This window comes from Phocoena phocoena, chromosome 17, assembly GCF_963924675.1.
Source record: "Phocoena phocoena chromosome 17, mPhoPho1.1, whole genome shotgun sequence".
NCBI lineage: Eukaryota > Metazoa > Chordata > Mammalia > Artiodactyla > Phocoenidae > Phocoena > Phocoena phocoena.
In genome coordinates, this window is record NC_089235.1 from 47,888,025 (window position 1) to 47,897,361 (window position 9,337).

The 9,337-nt window shown below is 45.8% G+C and overlaps 1 pseudogene; it reads right to left on the bottom strand.

Annotated features, from left to right (window-relative positions):
* Positions 1 to 3,174: 3,174 nt before the first annotated feature.
* LOC136137199 (histone-lysine N-methyltransferase SETD2 pseudogene) lies at positions 3,175 to 9,045 on the bottom strand (annotated as a pseudogene).
* Positions 9,046 to 9,337: the final 292 nt, after the last annotated feature.

The following is a 9,337-nucleotide window of genomic DNA, read 5'->3' on the forward strand; positions in this document are numbered from 1 at the left end:
TGAGTTTGATTGCTGGCTCTATAGCAAAATGCTACTGTCAACCTCTGAGAGTCCAGGAAAAATTGACTTGATGAGCTCCTGGCTCCAAAGCTTGCCCACCTGTTGGACTGTCTCTACTGCATTTGTGGTATTTGGTTGCAGTTGCACTTCTACCTACCTGTCCTTGGGGATATAGCAGAAGAAGTATGGGCCAAGATTATAGACGTCATAAAGGGTATGTAAGGGTGGAGTGTTTGACCACCCATTCAAGATGACTGTCCTCTTGCTCTCTATATCCCCTGTTCAGCCAGTACCTGCTTCACTCACATGACTATCCAATCTTCTTAATTATAGGGCTTAATTAGTAACTGCCTATGTGCTTGCTTCCTGCCCCAGCTGCTGGTCTCTCTGGTGATTTATGAGCCAACCTGACTGTTAATTCCCCCTAAAAATGGCAGCCTCCTCCTCCCCCGGGTAGCAAAGACTGCTGCCATGTCCTGCTTGCTGTCTGCCACAAACTGTGAGGTGTTGCTCCAGGACCTTGCTTCAGGTGTGTAAGATCCCTCGTCCGATAAGTCACTGATGTCTGTGTTGCTGTCTCTAGGCTCTTTCTTCAGTCTTGAGGCTGGCAACTACAAGCCTTGCGGGCCTGTGGGGTGCAGCCCAACATATGATTTTAATCTTCAATTTACTGCGACTTGTCTTGTGGCCTAGCCTGTGATCTATCCTGGAGAATAGAACTTTTGCTTTTAAAAGACTTGCCTGATTAGATAGGTTGGACCCACCCAGGATAATCTCCCATTGAATTATAGTCAGCTGATTAGGGACCCTAATTTCATCTGCAAAATTCCTTTTGCCATATTGTTGTATAATCATGAAGTTGACATCCAATGGTATTTACAGGTCCCTACAGTGCTCAAAGGAAATTACACTGGTGTTTACCCCAAGGTGCAGGAATTGTGGGATCCATCTGAGAATTCTGCCTACCACAGACTGCCCCCTGGCCATCTTACACTCCTTATACCACTGAACCAACAGGTGAAAGAGGTTAATCTATTGGTGTTATCTCAGTTACCGCAGGAAGTTGGTTGCCTTTTTAATGGAAGCAAGGAGGATTTTCTCTGGAACCCAGGAGATTTTCTCTGGAACCCAGGAGATTTTCTGAGGTTCCCTTCAATACTTCCATGCCAACAGTAAAGATCAATGGAAAGCTACAGGAACTGCAAAAAGGCAGGACAATTGAGGATTCAGACAATTCAGAAGGGAAGGATTGAATCATTCTACCAGTAAAGAATCTGGATGGAGCTGTGGGCTCTGGCTGTGGGCAAGGAAAACAGGGAATAAGTGGGTGAAGGTGGAAGCTATAGACGTCAACTCTGACCTTGTGAATAACTACAGAAACCAGGACTGGTAGCTTTGCATATTTTCTGTTATATGTATGTGTTTATTCTAACTTCTCCTTCCCATTTTAATTTTATATAACACTAGGTGGAGGTTAACTTTACAATGTAGTCTTTAGTGGGACCTAAGACTGAAATTGAGGCCCAATTAATATAGGCAGCAATGGATTCAGTGACCGTTGGGGTTTGTGTTTTACCTGGGGGAAGGGCAAGAACTTTACTTATCAGAGGGTTAGCTGTTTCTTGCTAAAATGTAGTTTCTTTGCTGGGCAGGCGTTGAAATGGTGAATGGTGCATATGAAAGCTGAGAAGTCAAAGGGGTCGACTGAGCTGCTTATGAACTTATTGCTTCCCAGCTCCAAATTCATTCTCCAGTTACATACCCAGAGTGCTCAGTCCTTTGACTACCTTGTAGCTCCAGCCCAAGAGCCTTGGTGATCACCTTGCTGCGGTCTTAAGAGGCACGCCGCGTGCTTCTGGCTTCATGCTGTAGCAACCCACAGCCCTCACCACGCACACTCCCAAGCATGACCAGGCCTGACTTTCCTGCCCCCCTGCAGGGCTGTTCCTGAGACCTTTCCAAGGTGGGTGATGTCTGCTCTGGCTTGGCACCCGCAGAAACATCCCAGTTTCCTCAGCAACCTGCTTACATGCCTTGGCTTGCCTGTGTCCTAGGTGATTGTTTCCTGTTTATCAGATGACCCTAAACCAGTTCTGGCACAGGCAACCCAGCAAACTTTCTCACCAGCCAGTGGTTGTCTGCAACCGCACCTTCTCCAAAATTCAATTAACTATCAAGTTAAGAAAAAGGGAATTCTGTTGGAGCCAAACTGAGTATTATAACCTGGGAAGCAGATTCTCAGAAAGCACTGAGAACTCTTCCACCTGTTAGAATTTGAAGGCATAGACTTACCCTTTTTTTTTCTTTAATTGATTCTATTTTTTACATAAAAAGTTCAGTAAAAATTGGATAAAGTGATGTTTTTGTTTTGTTTTGCGGTACGCAGGCCTCTCACTGTTGTGGCCTCTCCCGTTGAGGGGCACAGGCTCCGGACGCGCAGGCTCAGCGGCCATGGCTCACGGGCCCAGCTGCTCCGCGGCATGTGGGATCTTCCCAGACTGGGGAACGAACTCGCATCCCCTGCACTGGCAGGTGGACTCTCAACCACTGCGCCACCAGGGAAGCCCAAGTAAAGTGATTTTAAGCAGTAAATCAATCTTATCAACATAGCACAAGGCTGGCCGAAACCACAAGACAGCCTGCTCTGGAATATTTACATGATAACACATTAAACCTTGCAGGAGAACTTAAACCATCCTTACAAAGTCTTCTGTGATCCTAGCATGCAGAGGCTTAAAAGCAAAACAAAAGCCAAAAACCAGGAAAGACAAATTATTTTCGATATATTCACATAGACATTAAAATATAATACAGATCGTCAGGGTAAGGGGTCGTGGGTGGGGATGCACATGAGTCTGTGTGCTGACAGCACCACCAAGGAGGAGACCCAGCCTTGAGAGTGGGGTCAGGCCCGGCCGGGGTCTCGGAAGGGAAGGTCTCAAGGGCCTAAACCCTTGCCTCAGATGGCCTCTATCCACAGCTCACAACCAGGGACCGCTAGTTGTAGATGGAGCTCATTTTTGTGAGCTCATTCTGCAGGTTTGAATTCCCCAGGGTGATGTGTCATCAGTAGCACAGCCCTGACAGTGGGGTGGGGAGAGAGGGCCCACGGGATTTCTTCTCCCCAGAGCCTCTCCTACCAGCTTGTCCGTCCTCCAACCCTGGCCCTGAAGGTCACTCTGATTCAGTGTCCCGTTTGGGTTTGGAAACAGCCCCAAACTTCTGCATGTACTTCTTAACGTCCTCCTTAGTTTTGTGTCTCACGTCCTCATTGCACTCCAGGTCCTCGGGGTCCTTACAGTACTTCAGCTCCTTATTCATAACGCCGTGAGTCAGCTTGCGAGCTAGGTGTTTGAAATCTTCAGTTGTGGTAATTCTTCCCACTTTGCAGTCAGGTTTCCAGTAAGGGTTCAGGCACTGGACGATGAACTGGGACATCTCTTTTCTGAATACTTGTTTGCCTTTCTTAGCCAGCTCACTGGAGGCGTCTGCCTCTGCTGTCTTAGGCTTTTTTGAGGACTTCATGGGATTTTCATCATATGTTGGGGTTCCTAGGTCCATCTCAGCTTCATGCTCAAGGCTGGCATCCTCTCCTGGGCTTTCCCAAGTAAGAGGATCCCACTGAGTCTGCCTTGTGATCACATGGTAGTAGTAAATCTTCCCTTCTGGGTCTCGGGCTGTCTTCCAGTTGGCAGGTAAGACAATGGTTTTCGGTTTGGGAGGAGATGGGGGTGGTAAGTCCAAGAGGTTATTTGTCACAACCTTTTCAGGTGGCTGTAAGGGCTGAGGCTGCCCTGGTGCAACTATTGTAGTCACGGCTGTGGCTGGCTGTACCACCACTCCTTGTGGGTGAGCTGTGAAAATCTGTTGTCCCTGGATGTACTGAAGACTTGGCTGGGCACAACTCTGTACAGTTGGTGGAGTTGTCTGTGAGTAGGGTGATGTCACACCGTAGACAGTTGGAGCAGCCTGTCCTTGATAACATAAGGTTGCTTGAGACTGTGCAGGAGGGTACTGCTGCTGTACACTCACGGACTGTTGGTTTGAATCCCAAACACCATAATTCTGTCCCTGGACTGGGCCTGGGGCTGGCACTGGCAGGACGGTGACCCTGGAGTCTTGGTGTACCACACCATCACTTTGGGCCACATACTGTGAACTGGAAACTTCCACAGGGGCTGCCACATGTGGCACCATGGGCACAGGTGGAGGGGCAGCAAGGGGTTCTGTAGAATGTCCCACCAAGGGCTGAGAATAATCATAAGGAGAAGGAGAACACACAGGATCCGTGCTGGGTGTGGGGAGGAGCACCTTTCCAGCACTAGGATTGCTGGGATCCATATAGGCCTGCATGGGGTAACCTGGTGGGTAGCCAGCAAAGGGGTGATGAGGGGCATGGTAGCCAAGAGAGTCATAGGGCAGTGGAGACGTCATTCCCAGGTTCTGCATCTGCTGCTGTTGTTTTTGAGCCTCCCGCTGAGCTACCTCCTGCTCAAACAACTTTCGACGCTCCTCTGTAGAAAGTTGATTGCGATCTTGAATTCGTACTTTCTTTTTAGATGTTGGTGTATCATATCTGCCACCTGGCCTTTTTGTTCCCCGCTCATAGGCAGAAGGTGGTGGTGAGAGGGAGCCCCTTCGTTTCCTTTTCTCCTTATTTTGAGTTTGTTTGTCTCGGTCTCTCTCTCTTGACCTGTTAAGAGTCTTTGGGGCAACTGTTTGATCTCTGAAACCAACAGCATCCCTTCCTCATTTGGTTATTGTGCTCTCCTTTTCGGTTTGCCTTTTCTTTGGAATTCGATATACCTCCTTTAGGTCTTTCCAACTGTCCAGGAGCTTGGTGGCCAAATCACTTATATCTACTGTTTTATGTGGCTGTTCCTGGCTCCTCTCACTCTCCATATCAGATACACCCTCCTCTTCATCTTGGGATGGTGTTTCCTCAGCAATAGGTTCGTCTAGTTTTGTGCCATTGCTCTCTTTAGGCTCTATTTCAGTGTCAGCCTCTGGTTCAGATGTGGGTAGCTTAATGGCCTCCACAGCAATGTCACTATCAACTTTAGATTCAGGCAGCTGTTGTGTGAGTAGCTGTTGTTCCTCTTCTTCTATAGGGACGTTTTCTAACTGGTCAAGGTCCTCTTTGCCATCCTTGCCTTCTAGCTCGCTGGTAGCATCAGAGATCACACTGTCCATGCCATTTTCACTTATAATTTTAAGTCTGCGAAACATTAGCTTCTTGGGGGTGTCTGTGTCAGCTTCTATGCTCAGCTTGGTGGAAGGATCAGGTGTGTTGAGCGGTGTGTGAGCACGTGATGTATTCTCGCTAGAATACCCATCTCCTTCGCTCAGCTGAGGGACAGCAGTCTTGGTTTGAGACCAACGTTGAATAATAGGAAGTGCTTTGCTTTCCTCCAACATATTTTCGGTAGGAATGGGTAAATGTTCCAAAGTCTTTATAATCTCTTCCTGAAGCTTCTGGTTACTTTCCCGGCCATCACGTAGTTCTGCCATCCAGATCCACAACAAAGGCAGCCCATGATGTTCCAGAAAGGACTTCAGGCAAGACTGTGAATGTGTGTTCTGTATGAGCTTGAGACAGGTAAGTTTCTGTTCCAAAGTTTCAATTCTAGCCATTAGCCAGGATAAGCTGAGCACCTGGTTTTTATCAGAGAGACCCTCACCATTCTCCATCAGAGCTTCTAGCTCTCCATCCACCGAATCCTTCTTCCGAGATCGTTCTTTCTTCATTTTCCCTCCTGCTGCTCTGAGGCTGACTCTGTTCTCTCCTCCCAGGTAACCCCGGCAATTAGCCGACCCACAGAAACATCTCTGTGCTTCCTTGCCATATCTTTGGAACTGATAGTCAAATGTTAACTCTGAGCCTGAAGGAACCAGTTTGGTGGTAAAAATCCCAACTCTCAGTTGTCCGTTCACAGTCCATTTTTGAGTCTCACAGTTTGGTTCCCAGCTGTGATTCATGAACCGGGAGCAATTTCCTTTCTGAGTGGCATCTATTATCTCATCATTCTTCAGGGCCATGAAATAGTAGTGGATGTTTTTGTTTCGTGCATACTCCTTTACCCGGGCCTTAAACTCTTTATGATCAACTACCTCTCCACAATATTCCAGGACAAAGGTGTTCGAAGGAAGATCTTTAGCAGCTCTCAAGCCCCAGCCTTTCTTTTCTGTGAGTATGACTTCCACATCTGCATGCTGTTTTCTTTGAAACCGTCTATTGGAACAATAATTCCCATTTGGACAACGAGACGAACATTCAATCACGAGGAGACGATTAAGACAATCTTCCCCACATGCTATTTCACCTCGAGCTCTTTCATCTTTAGAGAGAGGTGTACACTCACACTGCATTCGCTTAAAATCCCGATGGGATTTATTCTTCCTTCTTTCTGTTAAATAAACATTTTCTTCAATCAGATCAAAGTAAGAAGGCATCTTCCCTTGTTTGGCACACTCCTTCCACCGCTCCGGGTCCCTGAAGTCCTCCATGACACACGAAGTCCCAACCAATGCTGAGCCTGGAGGCACTGCTGTCTCTCCCTGCTCTACCTCCACTCTAACTTTCTTTCTGTCCCGAAGCTCACCGTCACTTTCAGAATCACTCTCCAATTCCTGTCTCCTTTTCTTAAGCGGCCCTCTATCTTTCCTATCATTTTTTTCTAAGTTTTTCGGAAGATCTTTCTCCTCATTCACAGCTAAAGCGTCCTTAATGGAATTGCTGCTTATTTCAGGTTCTTGCACTGACCCCTTGTCCTTCTGAAGGGGCAGAAAAAATTTATTGGACTGGCCTGAAAAGTGAGATCCTCCACGTTGATCCCAATTCTCCTCCTCTTCACGGTCATCTGTTAAGGAATCTGGTACTTGCCCTTGAATTCGATCATACACAACCCCAGTTCCAGGCGGTCTACCTGCTGATCTTGGATCCCAGTAGCCATTGCCTTGCCAGTAATTACGTGTCCCACTATACTGTTCTGCACTTTGCTGATACTTGTGTCCACCACAGGCTCCATAGCTGCTGTCAGGTTGCCGATATGTGGTAGTAGGCTTTTCTTGTTGAGAGAAGTCCCACCCTAGATTTCTGAGCTCTTCCGATGATGAACGGAAACCATCCACTCGGGAGATCTCACAAGAAGAAAAATTTGACTCTGTTTTTCCCAGTCTACTATCTGGCCTGTTAGGGAAAGTGGTCTGTTACACCATCACTGTCCTCCATGATTAAATTCAAATCACAAGAAGAAAATACAACTTCTGAGTCATCAGAAGTATGTGCATGTCGTCTTCCACCTTCTTCATCTGAAGAGATTTCTGGGCTTCCTCTTCTATCGGGCAGTATGGAGATCCCTTCTTCTTGAGCCTCTGCACACATTTCCCAGATAGTCCATTATTATGCCTGTTTTCCCAGGAAGCAAATCCTCTTCCTGAATCAGGAAGGCCACTAGCTACTTCTATTATTTCTTTCTCTGCATGCTTTAAAAACTCTGAGCTTTTACTCTTCAGCACAGCATCCAAAACTAGAGATGTATTCTCTCCACATTGCAGGAGAGTTAAACTGTCTACGTTTGTCCCTGCTGGAAGACTCTGAAGAGATGAAGCAATACATGAGCTCCCTGTAGGTGGATATAAATCATCAAAATGATTCACAGAAGCTGAACTAGTACTACCAACACTCTGCTTATATTCTCCACATGCAAATTTTGAGTGCTGATCTGTCAGACTTCCATTATCACATATAACTGTTTTTGATTTCAAATGCACATTCATAAAGCTATTTGAAGAAATCTTCGTTACTAAAGGCTCAGCATTTTCAGCTCCGGAATGACACAAAGAAGGGCGGTTGTCGTTTGAAGTACAGTATATATCTGAATCTTTGGTTTTACAGCAAGAAACTCACATCAACTGGTTCTTTAACTATTGTTTTGGAATAATCTATAGTCATAACTGGCAAAGGTATGAGTTGATCCTGGTGTGGCGACACTGGAGGTTCTGTTTCTCTAAATGTGCTTTCTGACTTACTATGCTGCATGCAAGTATCATCCAAGTCTTTCTCTTTACATCTATTAATGTTTTGAAATCCATTTGATGAAAGCATGCACGTTTTGACCAAAGGGGATACCTCTGATCCAGTCACACTATCATCAGAAGACATCAAAACAGTGTCACGTTTAGAAGTGCAAAATGTTGCCAAATCAGATTCTGCCCCAGGAGATCCGTTTGTATTAAATTCTGTGGGACAATAACTTCTTAATCAATCATTCTTCACTTTACATAGAGAGTCTAATTCCTTAATACTATCATGGCTATCATGTCCTATAAATTCAGACTTAAAAACAGGTGATTCATCTAGCTTTTTAGAAGTAGGTGAATCATTTCATCGATTTGATGGAGATGGAGACCCAATCTTCTCTCTTTCAGGAACTTTACTAATCACTCTTAATTCACTACCTTTAGAACAAGGAGTCTGTAAACTAAAAGAATGAGACTGTTTGATTTCCTCATTCAATTCTGTACAACAAAGAATTTTTAAATTTATCAGACTTGGGTGCAGGTTTTGAAGGGGCAGATTTATAACGGGAAGCACTCTTACGGTGCTTGGAATATGATGACCCGCGTCGGAATCCCTGTTTATTAGTGGGAGAATAACATCTTTTCATTGCTTCATTTTTTGAAGTCCTTTTGGATTCTCCTTCTAATTTTGAAGAATCCTTTCTTCTTTTTTCCATCTCTAAGTAAGAGGACTCAGTTTTACAGTATCCATCAGTCTTGCCCTGTTATTGGTATATGGCCGAGACTAGCGTGCCCTCTCTTGATAAGGGGATCTCCTATGGTAACGACCATTATAATGAGAGTCGTCATAATGGGACCGTTCTGACCGAGAATAGGATGAAGTAGTTCTAGAACCTCTGTCAGATTTAAACGAGACCTGCTCCGCCTTCGCTCTCTCTCTGATCTACAGCGAGAAGATATGTAACGAGTATCTCTTTCAAGTTTTGAGCAGCTAAAATACTTATCATCTCTCTCTGTTTTAGATCGCGAAGATGTGAGGAGCTCTGCTTAATGTGTAATGCAGAGGCACACTGGGCATTAGGGAGGGAGAAGGCCCGAACAGAATTCCGTGTTTAATTTTTTTTGTCCTGCCTTTAAATTTTATTCCATCAGAGGTATGAATGCCAGACGGGGATACTCTTCCAAGCTTGCCTTTCCTTGGGTACTCTCCCTCTGCCCTAGGGTACTGTTAAAAGAGCTCTCAACACGCAGTCATCCCTCAGCATGAGCAAGGAATTGGTCCTAAGGCTCCCCCTGCCCACCCAGTCCCCTGCGA